Genomic DNA, 23,515 nt, shown 5'->3' on the forward strand with positions numbered 1-23,515 from the left:
AACTCGTCAATCTTCACATGTACACCTTCTATAACTTTTTGAGTGGTTAGACTTAGACATTTATATGCTATGTTGTTATTGGAATATCCCAGAAATATTCCTTCATCACTTTTCACATCAAATTTTCCTTTTCTATACTCCTTTAGAATATAACATTTGATTCTAAATACTTTGAAGTAACATACATTACATTTATAGCCATACCATAATTCAAAAGGTGCTTGATTTGAATCCTTCATCAACTAAACTTAGTTCAAGGTATGAACTACAATGTTGATTGCTTCCTTCTAGTATTTGATAGAAACATTCTTTCCTATCATTAGGACAATTCATGATTGATCTATTCCTTCTTTCAGCAATGCCATTTTGTTGAGGTGTACCAAGTATAGACACTTGTCTTTTGATTCCTCTTTAATTGCAAAATTCATTGAATTCAATAGAAATGAATTTTCCTCCTTTGTTTGATCTCAAACATTTTAGTTTATTTCCTATTTCTTTGTTCACCCTAGTCAAATACCATTTGAACTTTTTAAAATCTTTTGATTTATCCTTTAAATATATAACTATCATCATCCTAGAATAATCATCAACAAACAAAATAAAGTATTTATCTTTCATGTAGCTTTCTATGCTAATAGGTCCACAAAGGTCTATATGCACCATCTCTAGCACTTCTTCAAAATGATAGTTTTTTCTTTTAAAACTTATCTTTCCCATCTTACCAATTTGACAATTCTTGCACATGTTTCTTGAGGCTTGGAATGTATCTCACTCTTCTATTTTGGGTTATATTTACCAGGTTATCAAAATTCACATGACATAACCTCTTAGTCATAACCAACTTTCTTCTACTTGAGAAATGAAATATGAACTTTCATTAAAATCTAGGTAGAATAGATTACCTTTTGTTTGCTTGCCAATCCCAACTAGATGTCCTTTCCCATCCAACAGATTGGCCTCTCCATTCATGATTTCTACCTTGAATCCAATGTTATTCAATTAAGCCACACTAAGTAGATTATGCTTTAGTCCTTCCACCCAAAAAGAATTATCACATCTAAGATCATTGGTTAGTGCAATAAAACTTTTACCTTTCACATAACATGGTTCATCATTGCCAAATCTAACACTTCCACCATCATAGTATACCAAGTTCTCAGATTTTGATTTGTTACTAGTCATATGGTGAGAACAACCACTATTAATAATCCATGTATCATTCTTACTAATATGTGAGATAAGTGTCATCGTATCATTCTCATCATCTGATTCATCCTTAACAACAATGTAGACCATTTCATCAACTTCTTCACTACTATTAGAATCTTTAGCAATGTAACATGATTTCTTACCTTTTTCTTTGTAGTCCTTATAGCTTTTGAAGTCATTCTTTCCCTTGTGATTTTTATATTTCTTTACTTCTTTTCCTTCTTTGTTTGGACACCTTGTAGCAATGTGGCCAACTTCTTCACAAGAAAAGAAGATTAGTGAAATTTTTACCTTATACTTCCCTTTGCTCTTGGGAAATATTCTTGCAAGTAATGCTTCAATGACTTCAAGATCTTCATCAGAACCATCTTCATCTCCACTGTCAAATTGCCTTTTAGATTTTGCATCTTTCTTCTTGAGTGATAGCTTGTCTTGAAATGTAGACTCAAGGTTTCTAGAGTTAGGAACATAATTATCATAGTTATCTAACTGAAATGGTTTCAACCTTCTCACTAGTGCATCCAATGATATATCATTCTTAGGATCACATCTCATTTCTTGAATTTCTAGGACAACTCTAATTGCATATATAGGAAGAAGTCTTTTGAGAACCTTACCTATTGTTTTATCATCTATCTTTCCTCCTAAGGCTTTGATTGCACACACACTGGCTTTGATTCTATCACTATATTTTGTAATGTGCTCATCCCCTTTCATCCTCATTTGATCAAACTGACCTCTAAGTCTTTCTACCTTAGCTCTCCTTACATTGTCATCACCTCCATAGATAGCTTTTAGCTTGATCCTATTGGAAATACAAAAGGAGTAACTGAGAGGGGAGGGGTGAATCAGTAATTACAAAAATAAATCCCAAATCCCATAGATGTCAATACAAATCAAAATATAAGTTCTACTAAAATTGAATTACTGTTGAAACTTAGTTAACAAAGAGGCACTTGGTTGACACTAATAATTTACTGTCACTCGAAAAGTATAGAAATATCAATTGTAACTTGATAAATATTGAACATGAAGATCTTAAGATAATAAGTGTGATTAACCTTAATTAACTTAGTTTCATACACATCAAATAAATAGTATGAACACAAGTGACACCAGGATTTAACGTGGAAACCCAATTTGAGAAAAACCACCAATTGCAACTAGTTATTATTTTTCACTCTTCTAAAGTGAGCCCTATTAGCAGCTAACCCTATTAAAGGTTACAAAACACATTGTTAGGTATTACCATGTTAAAGGATTTAATCACCCTGTTTAGGAATGGCCTCGGTAGAGGTCTTTAGACACTTTGATCTAGAAATGCCTCCTTGTTAGAGGATTTGGAAAATAGTTGTTAAGATAATAGTTGTTAAGATAAATGTGTTAAGAGATTTGATACACTACAATAATTATTAGACAGTAACAATGATACAACTTGATTTTTGATGCAATTATATTGTTATTTTTAGATCCTTGTTCTGACTTGAATACTTGATCAAATAAAACTTTGCAGCTGAATCGACTCAAGATACTCTGCTATCCTTCTAATTTTCTTCCTTAGTTTATCTTTTCAATCCCATGCTTCTCATATTCAATCCTACAACTTGAATTTATATCTTTTTCCTTGTCAATTCATCGTGAGTACACTTTAAAATATTCAAAAGTTATCCCTTAAGTCAACTAGACTTAACAAATAAATTCATCAAACTAAACATGTTGATTCCAGAAAATCCTTCGTTAGTCGGCCCAGCTTGGTCAACACTAACTCAGGAAAGACTTTCTTTAGAATTTCTTTGTTAACCACGTGAACTCAGTTAACACTACATCCTAAACTAGATTCCTTTGGTAACTGAGTGAACTTAGTTAACACTAGTTTCATGCCAATTTCTCTTTGGTGCCTAAATGAACTTAGTAGACACTATCTTCCTACAAACTTCCTTTGGTGCCTAAGTGAAGCTCGATACATATTATCTCTAAACTATGTTTACTCTAGAATGCTCAAAAGACAATAGAAACTATCTTCATCACCTGAATAAGCTTGGCAGACACTGACTAGTAAAGAGTTGACACTTTTTGTAACATCAAAGACAATATATAATTTTGAACAATTATTTTCAACAAGCTCCCTCTTTGGCAATGATGGCAACACAACATGTCATAATACAATGAAATTTTAGAGAAAAATAAAAGTAAGGATAATATCCTTAGTTTCATTTTGATTCTCATCCATGACAACCCCCTCTATTAGTGTGAACTCCCTCTGACATCAATCTCTCCCTCTAAAATGATTTTTTGATTAATCTAACTATAGTGACTGCAATATCAAACTCTCCCTCTTTGATATCAACTCAAGTTCATTATTCCTCTTTATCTAGCTTGACAACAAACTTTCACATCTCATGCAAAAACATAAATTTCATAGCAAACTCTTCTTAGAAAATTTATTTGATGCATGATAGAAATATCCCTCTTTGACATCTCAAGCCAAAGATTTCATTCAATGAACTTCCATGTACCTAATGTATTGATTCATATGCAATCTTCCTTTTACAATACTGCATCAACTTGACTAATCTTCAACATGCTTTGTTGGTGCATCACTAAAATCTAATGAGTGAGCTTCAAATAGGGGAATCACCCCTAACTTACCTCTTAGATACAAAAATAAATCCTTAGGTAATGTGTTGGTGAATATGCCTACAATATGTTCTTTTGTAATCACATATTCCAATCTTACTTCCTTATCTTGCACTAATTCTCTTAAAATACTTAATTGTAATGTTGTTGGTTTTGGTATGCATCACAAGATTCTTGGAAATGTTAATTGCACTAGTGTTATCATAGAAAACAACAATAACTAGATCCTTGATCTCTTCCTTCATACCTATCAATAATTGTTTGAACAAAATAATATTTGAATAATTGACTATTGTAGCAACATATTCTACTTTTTTTATTGACTGAGAGATGTAGTTTTCCTTCTTTCTTGTCCAAGATACTATCCTCTTTCCAAGAAATAATTCTCCACCACTAATTCACTTCCTATCATCAATGACATTTTGTTGAGGTGTGCCAAGTGCAAACACTTGTCTTTTGATTCCTCTCTCATTATAGAATTCATTGAATTCATTACAAATGAATTCTCCTCCTCTGTCTAATCTCAAACATTTTAGTTTCTTTCCCATTTCTTTCTCCACTCTAGTCAGATACCATTTAAACTTTTAAAAATCTTTTGATTTATCCTTTAAAAAAATAACAATCATCATTCTAGAATAATCACAAAGAAATAAAATAAAGTGCAAGATCTCCTGTGTAGATTTTTGTGCCAATAGGTCCACAAAGATCTGTATGGACAAACTCTAGAACTTCTTCAGAATGATCATTTTTTTTTTAACTTGTCTTGCCCATCTTGCCAATTTGAAAATTCTTGCACATGCCCATGTTAGGTTTCTTCAAGCTTGGAATGCCTCTCACTCTTCTATTTTTTCGCTATGTTTACCAGGTTATCAAATTCACATGACATAACTAGATTTCTTCTACTTGAGAAATGAAATATGAACTTTCATTAAGATCTAGCTATAATAGATTACCTTTTGTTTGCTTGCCAATCCCAACCAGATGTCCTTTCCCATCCAGTAGATGGGCCTTTCCATTCATGATTTCTACCTTGAATCCAATGTTATTCAATTGAGCCACACTAAGTAGATTATGCTTCAATCCTTCCACCCAATAAGAATTATCACATTTGAGATCATTGGTTAGTGTAATACAACCTTTACCTTTCACATAACATGGTTCATCATTGCCAAATCTAACACTTCCACCATCATAGTTTGCCAAGTTCTCAAATTTTGATTCGTCTCTAGTCATACAGTGAGAATAACCACTATCAATAATCCATGTATCATTCTTACTAATATGTGAGATAAGTTTCATCTTATCATTCTTATTATGTGATTCATCCTTAACAATAATGTAGACCATTTCATCATCTTATTCACTACTATTAGAACCTTTAGCTATGTAACATGATTTATTACCTTTGTATTTGTAGTCCTTGTAGCTTTTGAAGTCCTTGTTTCCCTTGTACTTGTCATATTTCTTTTTTTCTTTGCCTTCTCTATTTGGATACCTTGCAGCAATGTGACCAACTTCTTCACAAGAAAAGTAGATCAAAGGAAATTTGTCCCTTGTACTTCCCTTTGCCCTTGGGAAATCTTCTTGCAAATAATACTTCAATCACTTCAAGATATTTATCAAAATCATCTTCATCCTCACTATTAGGTTCTCTTTTAGATTTTTCATCTTTCTTTTTGAGTGATAGCTTGGCTTGAAATGTAGTCTCAAAGTTGCTAGTGTTAGGAACATAATTTTCATAGTTATCTAACTCAAATGTTGTCAATCTTCCCACTATTACATCCAATGTTATATCATTCTTGGAATTGCATCTCATCTCTTCAATTTCTAACACTTTAATTGCATATATAGGAAGAAGTGTTATCAGAATCTTTCTTACCATTGTCTCATCTTCAATCTTTCCTCCTGGAGCTCTAATTGCACACACACTACCTTTTATTCTTTCACTATATTTTGCAATGTTCTCAACTTCTCTCATCTTAATTTAATAAAATTGACCTCTGAGCCTTTCTTCCTTTTCTCTTATGACATCATCATCTCCTCCATAGATGCCTTTAGTTTGATCCACATCTCATGAGTAGTATCATAGTTTATGACTTCGTCAAATTCAACATATAAGTGGAGAGTTGAAGCAATATCAATCATCATAATATTATGATTCTTTGTTTTTATGATTTGTTCAACAATCATAGTTCTAGTAGGTGCCACATAATTAGCATCTAGGTACTATAGGCATGAGTCTCCAATGGTTGCCAAATACAATCTCATGAGTTCCTATCATGCCTTGAAGTTATCTCTATTCAGCTCAAGGATCTCCCTTTTGTAAGACATCTTGATCTTTAGCTTAGGTCCTTGAAAGCTTCTCTACAGGCACCGAAAGATTTGCTACCAATTTTTGGGAATATAAGAGGCATAATTGAGTGGGGATGGGTGAATCAGTTAATACAAAAATAAATCCTAGATCCCATAGATGTCAATAAAACTAAAAATATAACTTTTATTGAAACTAAATTCCTACTAAAACTTGGTTAATACATAGGCACTTGATTAACATTAATAATTTACTATCACTCAGCAAGTACTAAAATATCAACTGTAACTTGATAAATACTGAAATGTAGATATTAAAATATTAAGTATGATTAACCTTAATTAACTTATGCATAAACATTAAATAAAGCATGAACACAAGTGACACAAGGATTTAACGTGGAAACCCAATTTGCGAAAACCCACCAGTTGTAACTAGTTATTGTTTTTCACTCTTTTGAAGTGATCCCTCTTAGTAGCCAACCCTGTTAAAGGTTACAAAACACACTGTTAGGTGTGACCCTATCAAAGGATTTAATCACCCTATTAGGAGTGGCCTCGTTAGAGGTCTTTAGACACTTCAATCTAGAAATGTCACCTTGTTAGAGGATTTGGCAAATAGTTATTAAGCTAACTCTATTAAGAGATTTGATACACTGCTACAATTATCAAACAATAACAATTATATGACTTGATTTTTGATGCAATTATATTTCTGATTTTAGATCTATGTTCTAACTTGAATACTTGATCCTCCTATATTAGGTAAAACTTTACAACTTAGTCAACTCAAGACATTGTACTATCCTTCCAATTCACTTTCTTGGTTTATATTTTCAATCGCATGCTTCTCATATTCAATCCCACAACTTGACCTTATACTTGTATATTTTTTCTTGTCAAGTTGGCTTGAATACACTTACAAATATTTAATATTCATCCCTTAAGTCAACTAGACTTAAGAAATAAATTTATCAAAATAAATATGTTGATTCAAAAAAATCCTTCATTATTCAACCTACCTTGGTCAACACTAACTTAGAAAAGACTTTCTTTAAAACTTCCTTTTTTAACCTTGTGAAATCTATTTAATACTGCATCTTGAATTGAATTTCTTTGGTAACCAAGTGAGCTAAGTTAAATTGGCTCTATGTCAATTTCTCTATGGTTCCCAAGTGAACTCAGTAGACAATGTCTTCCTACAAACTTCCTTTGGTGCTCAAGTGAAGCTTGGCATATACTGTCTCTAAATAAGGTTTACTCTGGAATGCTTGGTAAACACTAGAAATTTTCTTCATCACCTGAGTGAGCTTAGGAGACACTGACTGGTAAAGACTTCACATTTTGTATAACATCATTTAAGACAATATACAATTGAACAATTTTTTCCAGCAAATCCACATCTCATAAGTAGAACCATAGTCTTTGACTTCATCAGATTCAGCATAATTTAGAGTTGAAGGAATATAAATCATCATAATGTTATGATTCTTATTTTCTATAATTTCTTCAATAGTCATAGTTCCAGTAGGTGCCACATACTTGGTGTCTAGGTACTTTAGGCCTAAGTCTCCAATGGTTGCCAAATGCAATCTAATGAGTTCTTGCCATACCTTGAAGTTATTTTTGTTCAGCATAGGGATCTCCTTTCTATAAGAAATCTTGATCTTTAGCTTAGATCCTTGAAACCTTATCTGCAAGCACCAAAATCTCATATAGCAATAGTTGGAAATATAAAATGAGTAACTCAAAGGGGAGGGGTGAATCAATTACTACAAAAATAAATCTCAGATCCCTTAGATGTAAATACAAATCAAAACATAACTTCTATTGAAACTAAATTACTATTGAAACTTGGTTAACACAAAGACACTCGGATAACACTAATAATTTACTGTCACTCAGCAAGTACTAAAATATCAACTATAACTTGATAAATACTAAACATGTAGATATTCAAATATTAAGTGTGAATAACTTTAATTAACTTAGTTGCATATACATCAAATAAATAGCATGAACACAAGTGACAACAGGATTTAACATGGAACCCCAATTTGGGAAAAACCACCAATTACAACTACTTACTATTTTGCACTCTTCTAAAGTGAGCCTAGTTAGGGGCCAACCTTGTTAAATGTTACAAAATACACTGTTAGGCATGATCATGTTAAAGGATTGCATCACTCCATTAGGAGTTGCCTTGTTAGAGGTCTTTAAACACTTCAATCTAGAAATGCCACCTTGTTAGAGGATTTGGAAAATAGTTGTAAAGCTAACTCTGTTAAGAGATTTGATACATTGCTAAATTATAGAGAGTAACAATGATATGACCTAATTGTTGATGCAACTATATTTCTGATTCTAGATCTCTCTCCTAACGTGAATACTTGATCCTCCTTGATTAGATAAAACTTTGCAGCTTGGTCAACTCAGGATACTCTGGTATCCCTCCAATTTGCTTCCTTGGTTTAACTTTTCAAGTCCATGCTTCTCATATTCAATCCCACAAGTTGACCTTATACTTATATCTTTTTCCTTGTCAATTTTTCTTGAATACACTTACAAATATTCAATATTCATCCCTTATTTTGGCTATACTTCATAAATAAATTCATCAAGTTAAATATGTTGATCCAAGAAAATCCTTCGTCAGCTGACCGATCTTGGTCAAGAATAACTCTGAAAATACTTTATTTAGACTTCCTTTTTTAATCATGTGAACTTAGGTAACACCACATCTTGAACTAAATCCCTTTGCTAACTGAGTGAGCTTGGTTAACACTAGTTCCATGCCAATTTATCTTTGGTGCCCAAGTGAACTCAGTAGACATTGTCTTCCTGCAAACTTCCTTTGGTGCCTAAGTGAAGCTTAGCATATACTGTATCTAAACTTGGTTTGCTTTGGAATGCTCGGTAGACACTAGAAATTGCCTTCATTGCCCGAGTGATCTCGACAGACATTGAGTGGTAAAGACTTGAAATTTTTTGTAACATTAAAGATAACTTACAATTGAAAAATTATTTTCAACAATCTCCCTCTTTGGCATTTATGGCAACACAACATGTCATAATATAATAAAAATCTAGAGAAAAACAAAAGTAAGGATAAAATCCTTAGTTTCATTATGATTCTCATCCATGAGAACTCTCTCTATCAGTGTGAACTCCCTCTGACATCAATCTCTCCCTCTAGAATTATTCTAATTAATATGATTATAGTGATTGCAATATCAAACTCTCCCTTTTTAATATCAATTCAAGTTCATTCTCCCTCTTTATTTGACTTGACAAAATATATTGACATCGCACGCAAAAATATAAACTTCACAATAAACTCTTCTTATAAAATTTCTTTGATGTATGATAGAACTCTCCCTCTTTCACATCTCATGCCAAAGATATCATTCAATGAACTTCCATGTACCTTATGTATTGATTCATATGCAATCTTCCTTTTACAATACTCCATCAACTTGACTGATCTTCAACATGCTTTGTTGGTGCATCACTAAAATCTAATTAGTGAGCTTCAGATAGGGAAATCACCCCTAACTTACCTCTTAGATACAAAAATGCATCCTTAGGTAATGACTTGGTGAATGTGTCTGTGATTTGTTCTTTTGTATTCACATATTCCAATCTTATTTCTTTATCTTGCTCTAATTCTCTTAAGAAATAATACTTCATTGTAATGTGGTTGGTTTTGGTATGCATCACAGGATTCTTGGAAATGTTAATTGCACTAGTGTTATCACAGAAAACAACAACAACTAGATCCTTGATCTCTTCTTTCATACCTGTCAATAATTGACTATCGCAGCAACATATTCTACCTCTGTTGTTGACTAAGAGATGAAATTTTCCTTCTTTCTTGTCCAAGATACTAGCCTCTTTCCAAGAAATAATTCTCCACCACTAGTATTCTTCCTATCACCAATGTCATTCTTATGAGGTGTGTCAGGTGTAGACACTTGTCTTTTGATGTCTCTCTCATTGCAAAATTCATTGAGTTCATTAGAAATGAATTCTCCTCCTCTATCTAATCTTAAACATTTTAGTTTCTTTCCCATTTCTTTCTCCACTCTAGCCAAATACCATTTGAAATTTTTAAAAGATTCTAATTTATCATTTAAAAACATAATAGTCATCATTTTAGAATAATCATCAACAAATAAAATAAAGTACTTATCTCCTATATATCTTTCTTTTCCAATAGGTCGATAAAGATTTGTATGGACTAGCTCCAGCACTTGCTTATATTCAAGAAAATCCTTTGTTAGTCGACCCATCTTAGTCAACACTAAATTAGAAAAAGACTTTCTTTAGACTTCCTATGGTAACCGTGTGAACTTGGTTAACATTGCATCTTGAACTAAATTCCCTTTGTTAACAAAGTGAGCTTAGTTAACACTAGTTATGTGCCAACTTCTCTTTGGTGCCATAGTGAACTCAATAGACACTATCTTCCTACAAATTTCCTTTGGTTCCTGAGTGAACTCAAAAGATACTATATCTGAACTTGATGTTCTCTGGAATGCTCGGCAGACACTAGAAATTGTCTTCATTGCACGAGTGAGCTCAGAAAACACTAACTAGAAAAGACTTGGCATTTTGTGTAACATCAAAGACAATATACAATTGAACAATTATTTTCAAAACTATGGAGGGCATGGTTGTAACTATGATGTACATAAGGAAACCTCTCATCTCATGTACGAGGATTATTATTATGATACATTCTCAAGGTATGAATAACCATATAATTTACCACCTATGTGTAGCTATATATTTGAGGATAGAATATTTTGGACTTTTTTAACTTTGCGTCTATTATAGATTTTAGTAAAGATAAAAATTTATTGATGAAACTAATACCCCTATCAGAAATAAGACTTTTTTGAATTCCAAAATGGACCTAGCTTGGTAGTCTCCTCTACTAAATCATATTTTTTACCAGCCACCATGATAGTTAGTTTAGAAAATATATCTACCACTAAATATACACAATCATGTACCCATCTACCAATTTGAAGTCCAAACATAAAATATACTAAAATAGAATACCATTGTTTATCAGGAATAGGTAATAATAAAGAGAGATCCAATTTATGATTTGTATGCTTTGCATTTGTACAAGTTGGAAAAGATACAAAATAATATATTGTTTCATTTGTATCTCATAGAAATAGTTTTGGAGAGTAACAGTAGGCTTACCAATACCAAAATGTCTTTCCAATAGCAAAATGTGAGAAATTGAATACAAATCTACAATAAATGTTGCATAGAACCAATAAAATAAAAAAGGTAAAAGTTTTAGGAGGTTTTCAATCTCTAATCATTTCTATCTTCGTAATGTCCACATGAACACCCTCACTATCAATGACATACCCTAAGTATTGGATGATTTTCATACCAAAAGAACACTTTTCCATGATGGAATAGAGCTTATGTTGTTGCAAACTTGAAAGTACTTGTTCAACATGTTGCAAATGGCTAGACCAAGTTTTATTAAAATGAGTATGTCATTAGAATAAAAAACCATGAAATAATCAATTAATAGTCTAAGAAATGCATTTATCAACATCATATATATGGTAGCAGTCATTGTAAAACCAAAAGGCATAACCAACCATTTAAAAAAACTTCTTTGGACTTGAATGTTGTCTTCCATACATCTATTGGATCATTTATGCTTGGTGATACTCAGATTCCAAGTATATTTTTGTAAAGAACTTAGCCCCTCTAAGTTGATCCTGTGTGTGTGTGTGTGTGTGTGTGTGTGTGTGTGTGTGTGTGTGTGTGTGTGTGTGTGTGTGTGTGTGTGTGTGTGTGTGTGTGTGTGTGTGTGTGTGTGTGTGTATTGGTTAGATTAGGTGAAAAAGTAATCTCCCAAGAACACTTGCATGCATAACCCTGTCACATGGAAAAAGCAAAGAAAAGAAGCAAGAAAAAATCATGAAGACCAAAAGGCCAAAGACATCTTATGGACATGCAAAGAGCAATCTCTATTATGATCCAATAAGTGAATAATTCAAATACAAAGAGGTGAATCCTTATAAAAGGAATCATGAAACCCTAAAAGGGAAACCCTAAAGAATAATAAGATGCCTAAGTTTAACTTAAGTGTAGAGTATAATAGACTAATAATTTAATTAATTAATTAATGATTAGCTATAATATGACAACTCTAACACCCCCCCCCTCCCCCCCCCAAGTGTAACTTAGGGAGAAGTTAAACAACTAAGGACTAAAAGATGCATGAAAACAAAAATGCATGAAAGAGCAATGGGTCCCCACAACAAGGCATGAACAGGTACCCAAGTACAAGAAATCTCTACAAAGTAGGGAAATAGAGAAAACTAAGTGGGAAAAACTCTACCCAAAAAGAGATGAACTAGATGAAGGAAACAAAGCCTCCAATCTAGGGAAAGTCCCAAAGAAAGGAACAAGAAAGAGCATGAAGCATCTCTGAAGCATGAAACTACAAACACTATCAAAAGAAATTGCTAGAACCCCCATTGGAATAGTGCATGACTAGATAGAGAAGACAAAGTCTGAAGAGCTGATCAATTGAAGAGGTGACCTCCAAAACTAGGAATGAATGAGTGTCTATATAGTAGATGAACCATCTAACCAAAATGCATAGGTGCCTAGCCATTGCATCCGCCTAGTACAAAGGAACAAAAATTGAATATGTAGATCACTCAACTGAACCAAGGAAGCAATAGGGCCAACAAGTGAACCCCCCCTCATAATGTTGAATAGGGAGAGGAGTGATAGAAACACTGAAATGCAATGCTAGAAACATCTGCAAGAAGAAGAATCGAGAACACTAACAATGCAATAAAAGTAAAAGCATAGGATAAAGGGTGGTGTCACTGACACACAAAATGGGCTAATTTCATGGAAGAAACATTCACTTGACAAAGGTGGATGAGCACAAAAGGCAAAACATCATGACCCCTCATGGCACTTTATAATTGAGTGTGAGTACAAACAAACACAAGGTGTACAAGATCCTAGATATGAAAAAGCAAGAACTTTATCTTAGTGTAGTTACAGAAAAAAGAATGCAACAGAAGAGAAGCATGCAATGCTCAGAAGTCAAAAAGAAGAGTGAGCCAAAAGAACAAAAGAAGAGATCCCAGGACCTGTAGAATCCAAGTAATTTGCAAGAGTGTGAAAGTGCAAAACTTAGAGGAGAAAGAACTTGGAGCAAAATCTAGATAAAAGACCTCTGCAACTAAATAACTCATAGAACCAGCTTTCCAATGATATCTGGTGAGCCCAAAAATGAGTCTAGATGAGCAAGATATGGCTCCCAGAAGGAAAAAACTAAACATCACCATTGACAGCAAACAAAACATTGTCAAAACAGCAAAGCCAAAAACCCTAACCTCCATAATTAGAAAGAGCTCAAAAAGAACTTTTTGACAATATAAAGAAGTCTAAAAAAGACCCTTGTATGCTCTAGATAGAGAAAAAATAGTGCAGGAGGGTTAGAAAGGCTCTACAAGAAGAATTTAGAGCCCCTAGGGCTGAAAAAATTGAGCCCCTAGGCGCATGGCACATGCAAGGGGTTGGATCTGAGGCTCCCGATCACCCATGTGACTACCATGGGGCTTAAAAACTCATCAGGCTAGTAGGGTAGAGCAAAGCAGGGCTAGGAGGTGGTGCATAGTGCGGTGGAGCTAGGAGGAGCCGGCAAAGAAGACTAGCGGGGTGATGAACGCCAGTGAAGGCTGGTGGTGGCTCTGTAGCAGGGTAGAGTAGGGGCCACAATGGGCAATAGGGAGTCTGCAATGGAGCAAAGTAGGGGCCACGATGGGCACAGCAACGGTGGGCAGAGCACGGGCATGATGGAGGCTCTGCTAGTGGCGGAGGAGCGCCGGTGGCGCCTTTCAAAATACACGGGCTGCGTTAAAATAAATGCAAAATTCATTTTTTTAAATGAGTTTTTTTTAAAAAACTCGATTTTCATGCCCGTACAGCACTGAAAACCAAAAAAATTGCCTCAGAGCCACGTTGTCCAAAATAGACAAGTTTTATATGGATTATGGGGTTTTTGGGCACTCTGAGTGCAACGGTGATGTTCGTTTGAGCCCAAAGTGACCAAAAACAAAGGTCCCTCCTAAATCCACATAAAAAGCTTCTAAAACCCTTGAAAACCTCCTACTTTTGAAATACTTCAACAAAACACAAATAGTGGGTAGAAAGATGGCTTTAATACCATGTTAGATTAGGTGAAAAACTAATCTCCCAAGAACACCTAGATGCATAACCCTATCAAATAGAAAAAAAAAAGAACAGAAGCAAGAAAAAATCATGGAGGCCAAAAGGCCAGAGACATCTTATGGACATGCAAAGATCAATCTCTATTATGATCCAATATGTGAATAATTCAAATACAAAGAGGTGAATCCTTATAAAAGGAATCACAAAACCTTAAAAGGGAAACTCTAAAGGAGAAAACCCTAAAGAATAATAAGATACCTAAGTTTAACTTAAGTGTAGAGTATAATAGACTAATAATTAAATAAATAAATTATTAGCTATAATATGAAAACTCTAACATATATATATATTAGAGAAATGATTTTTTTTTTAAACAAATTTTCAATGACATCAACATCAATTTTTCCTTGAAAATTTAGGATATCAAAATTTGCCTATATTTTGAAAGTGGAATTTGCACGAAATGGTGCTATTGACCTAGAGGATTTGTTAGTTTAGTAAAATGTGTGAAAACATACTCATCATATTTTTCATTGGTATTTTATAACCTCTTCCACCATTTTCTTAATAACCTTTGATGAATCATCTCACATATTTGGTTGTGTGTGTCTTAAAGAACGGTATTTAGACAAACATTATGTGACTAGTCATAATCTTTGATAGGAAGATATTGTGCGAATTGGCATATAGGAGTGTCCCTACTCTGATACTATTGATCTAAATTAAATAAAACAATCTGGTGTGAATTGAAAACTTGTGATATTTTTGTTCAATTTGGAAAAACTTTCAAACTTGGAAGAGTTGTATGCAATCCAAAATTCATCTTCATATTTGAAATTGGAAGAATATATATAATCATAGAACATTAAAATTTGTTATAACCATAATTATTTAAATTGAATATCATGATGTAATAAAATAACAAAAATTATTCAAAATTCAGAAATAAGGAGTTTATTTACCCCAACTTTGTGGGGTCGTCATTTTTTACTTGGTGCTCAAATTTCAAAATCATTTGCACCATTGGAAAGAAAAACTAAGAATCTAGTTTTAGGCCCTAAACTAGTGGTCCTTTAGCTGCCAAATTTTAAGAACCAAAAAAAATCTCAACTTTAGACCTTGACCAAAAGACCTCTAAATATGCAATTTACTAGAAACTAGAATTTTTTTTAAAAATATGAGGTTTTTTTTTAAAATTATTCATTTTAGTTTGATACCCCTAGACATTTTAGATCATAGGGATCCTCATTAAACTATTCATGAAAGCAATACAAGCCTAGTTGAATTACATAGTGTATAAATTTAGGGAGGAAAGTAAAGGAACACATAAAAAAATATTATTATTATCTAACATACATTTATTCACTCTATGTTATATTTATGATTAGAATTAGTATGTTAAGTTAATTTCATAAGCATCATACCACATGGAGTGAAATGTACTCCATCAAGGGTTGAGCCCAACATGTTCTCCTATGGAAGTGTGAAAGAGTATTATTTTTATTGGATCTAAGTTATATTTAGTCGCTATGCATCATTCATCATTGTGCATTCATGGATCCATTTTCATAAAAAATAAATATTTATTATATATAACTAAGATAACATAAATGATGCTCAATTCATATAAAAAAATTGACAAGACAATCATAGTAGCAACATTGCCCATAAAAAGCACAAGAAATATGTTCATTTTCATTGACCTTTGGGAAAGAGGTATGAAATAAATGCCTTGTAAAATTTTGTGGTTGCATCAATAGTGGGCTTCCAAAAAATAAAGTCACAAACTTTAAGAAAAATAGATCTCCCAAAAACCATCAGGCTCTTGAGCATAAGGATTATGCATATAAAATGAGGAAATTATATCCTATAGAGTGAATTCAAAACCGCATTTCTTTATTTTTTCTTGAGATACAGATTAAAGACTCTAAAAAGTGTAAGAATTAATTTTTTTACGAGAAGACTTCAACCACTTTTTGACATATATACTATGAGCAACTACTTTTTCAAAGAAAATATTCTAGAGATCTATGGTCAAATAATAGAGATATGTGAAAACCTAGAGGAAAATAAAATGAAAAAGAGCTCAAAACACCAAGTACATAGAGGAATAAAAGATTGTTTTCCTATTTTTACAAAAGCAAAACATGGTACCCTTTTAAATGAGTCATGACCTGCAATAGGGAACCTCTACAACAAGGACTCCAAGAAAACAAAATGAAAACCTTAAAAGCCTAGCATGGTAGTTCCATGAGAGGAATAGGGTTTGAAACAATAGAATGATGGCCAAGGGTATGTTTAAGGTTTTTACCCTAATATGTACTCCAAGGAAGGATTTTTTCCATTATCATTTTTATCTATATATTTTTTTAGTAATTATTTATAAATAAAATAGTATTATTAATTATTAAACCAAATAAAATAATAAAAATAATTATTAAAGTGAAATTAATAAAATATTTTTTTAAGTATATTTCTAAGTGTAGTAAGTTGGAGACTAAAAAAGGCTCGTGTGTCATGTAGAGATGAAGAGGGAGATTTGTTAGCTTCATGAGTAGTTATATGAAAGTTTGGAATATTTTTAGCTTATAGATTAGTTGAGTGGTGCATTTAGTCCACTTAACTCTAGTTCCACTTAGTCTCATCCTCTTTTGATGCATGATTTTATTCAAATCTGACCCAACGAGATCTCTTTACAAATGCAAGGAGAAGTAATATAGAGCTCGATTCAAGATTAATTTCAATTTTAGTTCCACCTCGTTATGGATTGAGGACTTTTTTAAGCCTTTGAATTGTAATTTTTATTTATTTCTTTCTTTCTTTATTATTTTTCTATTGGAAGAGATAGGCAATTTTATATGGAGCTAATTTAGTTTTGGGTTTTGTAGAAATAATATTTCCTTTAGTTTTTAACAAAAAATAGAGTTTTCCATCTCGAATTTTTGTGAGGAAAAAAATTTGGATAAGAAATTTAAAAATAAATAAAAAGGAAATCAAAATTATCAGTTTGAGATGTTGCATGTGGCACCAAATATTTGTATTCTTGTCCTGATCTTTCACTGAATATGCATTTTGTACCTAATGTTGAATATGGTTAAGTTGAAGAGGACGTGGCTTCATGTTAAAATATAATTTATGATTCTAACAAAAAAGGATAAAAATGAAATACAAAGGAAGAGGGACTAGGCAAACATGGGCAAGGCATAAGAAATTGCATCCAATTAACTAAGGAAAAAATATGAAGGCCTTGCATTTGGTAAGTAAGAGACAAATGATATATCATGTAATATTAATTTAAAAAATTCAAATAAAATAAGTGAATGTATGTGGTATTTTCATTATCACAAACAAGGACATCAATAAGATAAATTTTGGGATTTTCTTTCTTTTAGAATTTTTTGGTTGAAAATCACTCAAACGAGTCATGTTGGAATAGAAAGTATAAAAAATATTCTATATGATTTAATTATCAAAATATTGATGGATCTTGTTAGAAAAATGTGACAAAGATGTTTAAAAGGTTGTACAAACCTAAAAGTTTGTATGTCAATAAAGACAATGATATGTTTGAATGTTTGAGTGAAGTATTCAATGATTGACACATTGAAGTTTCATGTTTAGTCTCTATGTTAGAGAAAGGAGAGGAAGAATGGGTCATGTGATCTCTCATGAAGGAGTTATTTTTCTAAGTAAAAAATTGAGTTCTATTATAGACGTTAAAAGTTGCACTATGAGTTGCAAGGATCATCTTTGAGTTCTTTGAGATGAGATTGTGAGTCTTAGCATCAAGAGGGAGAATGTAGACAATTGATACTAATTCTCTCCATCACTACCATGGATCCCAAGTCGATATATAGTTCACCACAGCCCAAACCAAATAGATTTTAAGACACATCTAGGCTAGACAATAAGATCCATGCATAATTTATGGTTATTAGGTCATATCTTACATGATTAATCTCTTTAAACTTTGAAATTTCCCAAGTAATTCATGAAATTGTATGAATAGTTTTAGAGGTTGTAACCTTTAACATTTATTTTTAAAATATCCTAAGAAATTCATGAAATTATATGAATAGTTTTAGAGGTTATAATGTTTATAAAAACAAACTAATATAATACTAGAAATTACCTACAATATATAATCAATGGTAAGAGATGAATATAGTTTTTTTTTATGTTTGTCTTTAGTGTCTTTTCCCTATTTTTCAACACTATATTTTACCCTATTTTTAGTATTCAAAGGATTTTTTGGTGTGATTATTTAAATTTTGACCATTGATTTGAAGGAAAAACTCAAAGATGTCTCTATATAAACTAGGTATTGTGAACTCAACATGGAATTTGACTTGAGAAATATGAAAATAAAACCATTGGGAACATAAATTAGTATTGAGGGACACACTTTATTAGTGATAGTTTTAAAATAAATCGATGTGCTCATACTTAGTATTGGTAACAGCAAAATGGTGCATGGAAGAAATGAGCTAGTAACACCTCTCTCAAAGATAAAAATATATCTTTTGAGTTTCTTGTAGTTCCCACAAAATTTTTAAAGGAAAATACATTAGCAATGAAAATATATAATGCTTTGATAAATTTATACAACAATACCTTACAATAAAAAATATAGATTTCATTAACCTATGCTTTTGAAATAATTACTCATAAAAATTAATAGTAGCACTAAATGCAAAAAAATATTATATTAGGAACTCTTTGCAAGATTGATGAAAAATGTTCCCAAATTTGAAGAATACTATTTATTCTCAATTTGAATATCATGTTGGAAAAGTAATAAAAAATCACAGATCATCAAAAATAAAATTTCAAAGGAATAATATCAAACATTTCAACTAAATTTTATAACATTGTCTTGCATACCTACCTAAATAAGTGGAGTGAGAAAGTAGGGAACAACTACTCACCACCCCTCAAAAAATGAAAGGAAGTTCTTTTATCTTCTAATTCCATGTAACCTTGCACCAAATCCGACATGTAACTTTGAAATCATTCCCATCATGTGATAGTACTTTTTTGGTTGTATCTAAATATGCACATAGGCATTCACAATTTGATGCTCACTACAAAATTATGAACTTGATAAGGTTTTATTTTTGCATAGATAAATATTGGATGGTCTCTGAAAATGCTATGGAAGATCACAAAGATCTAGTGATATCAAAGAGCATAGGTATGGATCATGATTGTCATATTTCAACAATAATGAAAAATGGAGTCTCAAATATATGATTAGTTGTGCACTTAAAGGGTGAATTAGGTGTCAAAGTACTATGTTTTTGATGTGTTTGTGTTTGAATGATATTAATGGAAATCCTAGAGATTAAAATTTTGAGTTACTGTAAAAATGTTTGAATCTTTCTTTCTAAGTAAGTATGTTTCCATGATATTAGCCTTGTTAATTTGAATGAAGTTCTATATTATTAAAATAATTTGTATTTTGTTTGGCTTTACTTGATTCTAAAAGATGTATGTGTTAACCCTACTAATATCATTAGCACTATAAAGAGAAATTAGTATTGTAAATACTTTGTACACCAACATTTTTTCATTGATTGGAAACCTCTCAAGAGGATTTCACCATCTCATGGCTACTAGTAGACACCTAAACCAGCCAGTATAGGAGATGAAGACAAGATGAAGAATGTTATAGTCAACATGATGATTCATCACTATGACAAGGAAAAAGTAGACATGGAAAGCATCACTATAATATTAGCATTCTAAAAAAATGGAAGAATGAACAAAGGATAGAGGAGTTGAGGCTAGACCTAAAGAAAACTAGTAGGGCTACCATTCTATACCCTATTATGTAGGTTTCATAGGTTGTTTGTGAACCACTCAGTAGTAAAATTTGAATTTTGAACTCAATGGTTTGAGTTGTATTCTTTTCTAGGGATTTGAAACCCTAAAATATAAGATATTATACATCTCAAAAATGGTGCTAGTGAATATATGTGAAGAGTGACAAGAGGAGTAAGCAAATGCACTGAATAAGATTTTAATAAGAAAGAGTGTCAAATAGGTGTTGTTGAACGAAGTAAAGAATAGAAAACAATATCAATCCAAGAAGATTTGTGCACTATAGACAAAGGCAAGAAAATAATGAAAGAGAGTAGTAATATATAAAAACTATCATAGTGATCGCCCAAGCAACAAGAGATGACCAAATTATCTTCTAGGTATACATTAGAAAACTATCAGGCAAGGTGTGTGCAAATGCTTGTTATCAAGCATTGTAATTCTTCACCATTGCTCTAAATCTCCTACTATTGTCTTCCCCTATTTCCCACTTTTGAAGGTGTAGAAATATCCTCTGGATCATCTCCAATGGTCACCCAAATGTTCTTCAACTAATTGATCTATCCTAGTAGCATTACATTCATACAGGGGCTAGAGAAGGGTAGAAGGTTGGAATGTTAGTGGCATCCATAACTCTTTCCTGATTTGCCTCCCCAATTGCATGTATTTAGGTACTCCATTCATTGCTGCCTGAAAATTAATAGGGTTGTGTGGTTCAGCCTTCCTAAAAGATTCTGGCAATCAACTCCACCTATTTCTAAGCCCTATAATTTCTCTCTATTGTGTAAAATTAGGAAGTTTCTAAAACTCTCTGTAAACTTTTTCCCTTTCTTCAAACACTTTGTCTCTGATTTCTAGTTTTGGCCTTCCACAAGTTAATTTGAACCAATCTCTCAGGAGGTCATAAGGCTTATGGGATTCATCTCAAAGTGGTAGTGACTCAAATTTTTCAAGGTCTCTATAAGTATCCAACTATCTATCATAATTGGTTTTATTGTATATCCATGACATCAGAGCTCTTAAGTGAACATCCTTTATGTAAAGTAAGGGATTCCACTCTGTTTCTTGTAAAATTATGAAATTATGTAAATAGAGCTCACACAACAAGTTCTTTTTCCATGAGGGAAAAGTTTGATACACATTATAAAAATCTTGAGCATTCTTAAATTCAAAATCAGTATTTCTCATTGTCATCATCAACTGGAACAACAAAAACTATTCTTTCAAACACATAGCATACACTCTTGGTGGTGGTCTACAAGCTATAGCCTGATTAGCTAGCTTCAAAGCCTTATTCATTTGTTTCTTCTGCTTTTCTAGTTGCTCCTTTAATGATTCAATTTCTTTGTCTCTGTCAAATATTGTTTTTTGCATCTGGTCTCTCTCTTGCTTCCACAAGGCTTTCTAAAAATTAAAATGATTGTATAGACTAAACAATATTGACTGAATTGTTGATGACAAACATTCTCAAGTTTTCGATTTCATCTTTTGTTCTCTGGCAACTTGTTGTAAATATTGGGTGTACCAGGAAGATTTATGAGGTATAAGGGAGACATTAGAATATTTAGAGACTGATGGCATGGTAGGTTGCTCATTGTTGGGTGCTTTTTCTGAAACAATAGTAGGATTTGGTTTGCACATTTCTAGATTCTCTTGTAGTGTCTCTTTAACAAACTCAACTTCATGTGTTTCTACATTTTGGGGCTCTACTTGCATAGGAGAATCACCTGGGACATTTTCAACTACTAACTCTATTTGAGATTTTGAAATTGGGGCATTTGGTTTTTCAATAGAAATTGGGGATACTCAACCTCACATGTGAGGGCTTCTACATACAGGAACTTCTTCAACTTTGACCACTTTATAGGTCCATTTTGGTTTAGGCATGACTAGAGTAGATTTTGCAGGATTAGTTACTAAAAGAATATACTTCTTTCTTTTTGTTACCTTAACAAAGAGATTTTGCACTTCCTTTTCAAGGTTAGGGCTAAGCTTACTCTTTCCTTTACCCCTAGAAGAGCTCGGCATATCATCCTCTAAAATAGGCGTAGAAAACTTATTAGGAGAGGGTTATTTTTCTTTCTCAATTGGATTTTGAATTGGCTCTATGGTTTCTTCCTCATTTTCTAAGTTTTGAGGAACAGGGTTGATTTGCGGCTATAAGGTTTTGAATTCAAAAAATTCTACCCATGAAATAGGGGAATAATCCCTAAGAGATCTTTCAACTAGAAGTATAATGAGGGTATGATGGGAAAAAAAATTTGGCTTTCCTTTTTGGGTTTCCTCAGCATTAATACATAACATATTGTAAAGAAAGTTGGGAATATTAACTTGCATGTTATGCCTTATGCAAATAAGAAATTTAAAATGATGAGCATGTAAGTTTGAAAACCTACCTTCATAGGTTAAATATCTAATAATGTGGGTTGCTAGCTCTAGATATGGAGGTGGAAGAGAAAGTCTCTTACATCCTTGTTTTGTAATGTCCAATTGAGGGTAACCTTGCTGAGTGAACTATGCCCTTAAAGATCCAACATCATTCTCATTTGGATAATATAGTTGATGAAGGCTTTTACTAATATAGTTGATGTCATTCTCAAGATTAGTTGGCTTTTGTCCTAATACAACTCCTACGGTATAGTTTGATGCATCAATGTGAATATGAAATGGAATTGACCAATCTGGTCTTTGTAAAACTAGTGTTGTGGTGAGAAGTTTCTCAAGCTGCAAGAAGACTTCGTTACATTTGGGTGTCCAAATAAATCTAGCTTCCTTAGTCAACAATGTGTACAAAGGACTAGCTATTTTGTTGAAGTATTTTATGAAATGCCCATAATATCCAGCATGACCTGAAAAAGATCTTACATCTTTCAGTTTTGTAGGTATGGGCAGTGTTAGAATTACCTCTATCTTAGCTAAATTTACTTGTATTCCTATAGTTGATATGAAATGACCAAGTACTACTCCTTCCACTAGTACATTTGGACTCATCTTTCGACCATTATTGGTCAAATTTTTTACCTAGGTTGGTCAAAAAAATTTGCATTGAAATTTTGACCAACATACTGGTTGGTCAAAAATTTGACCAATCCATTGGTCAAAAACTTTCCAAAGCGCCTGGTACAATTTCCACCAGGCATTGGTCAAAATTTTGTCCAATGCTTGGTCAAATATTGGTCAAAATTTGGTCAAAAACCACCGGGCGTTGGTCAAAATTTTAACAAAGACCTAGTGGAAAACACCTAGGCATTGGTCAAAATTTTGACCAATGATGGTGGAAAACACCTAGGAATTTGTT

This window comes from Cupressus sempervirens, chromosome 11 (genome assembly GCF_028749045.1).
Source record: "Cupressus sempervirens isolate cs-2001-9-10 chromosome 11, ASM2874904v1, whole genome shotgun sequence".
Taxonomy (NCBI): domain Eukaryota; kingdom Viridiplantae; phylum Streptophyta; class Pinopsida; order Cupressales; family Cupressaceae; genus Cupressus; species Cupressus sempervirens.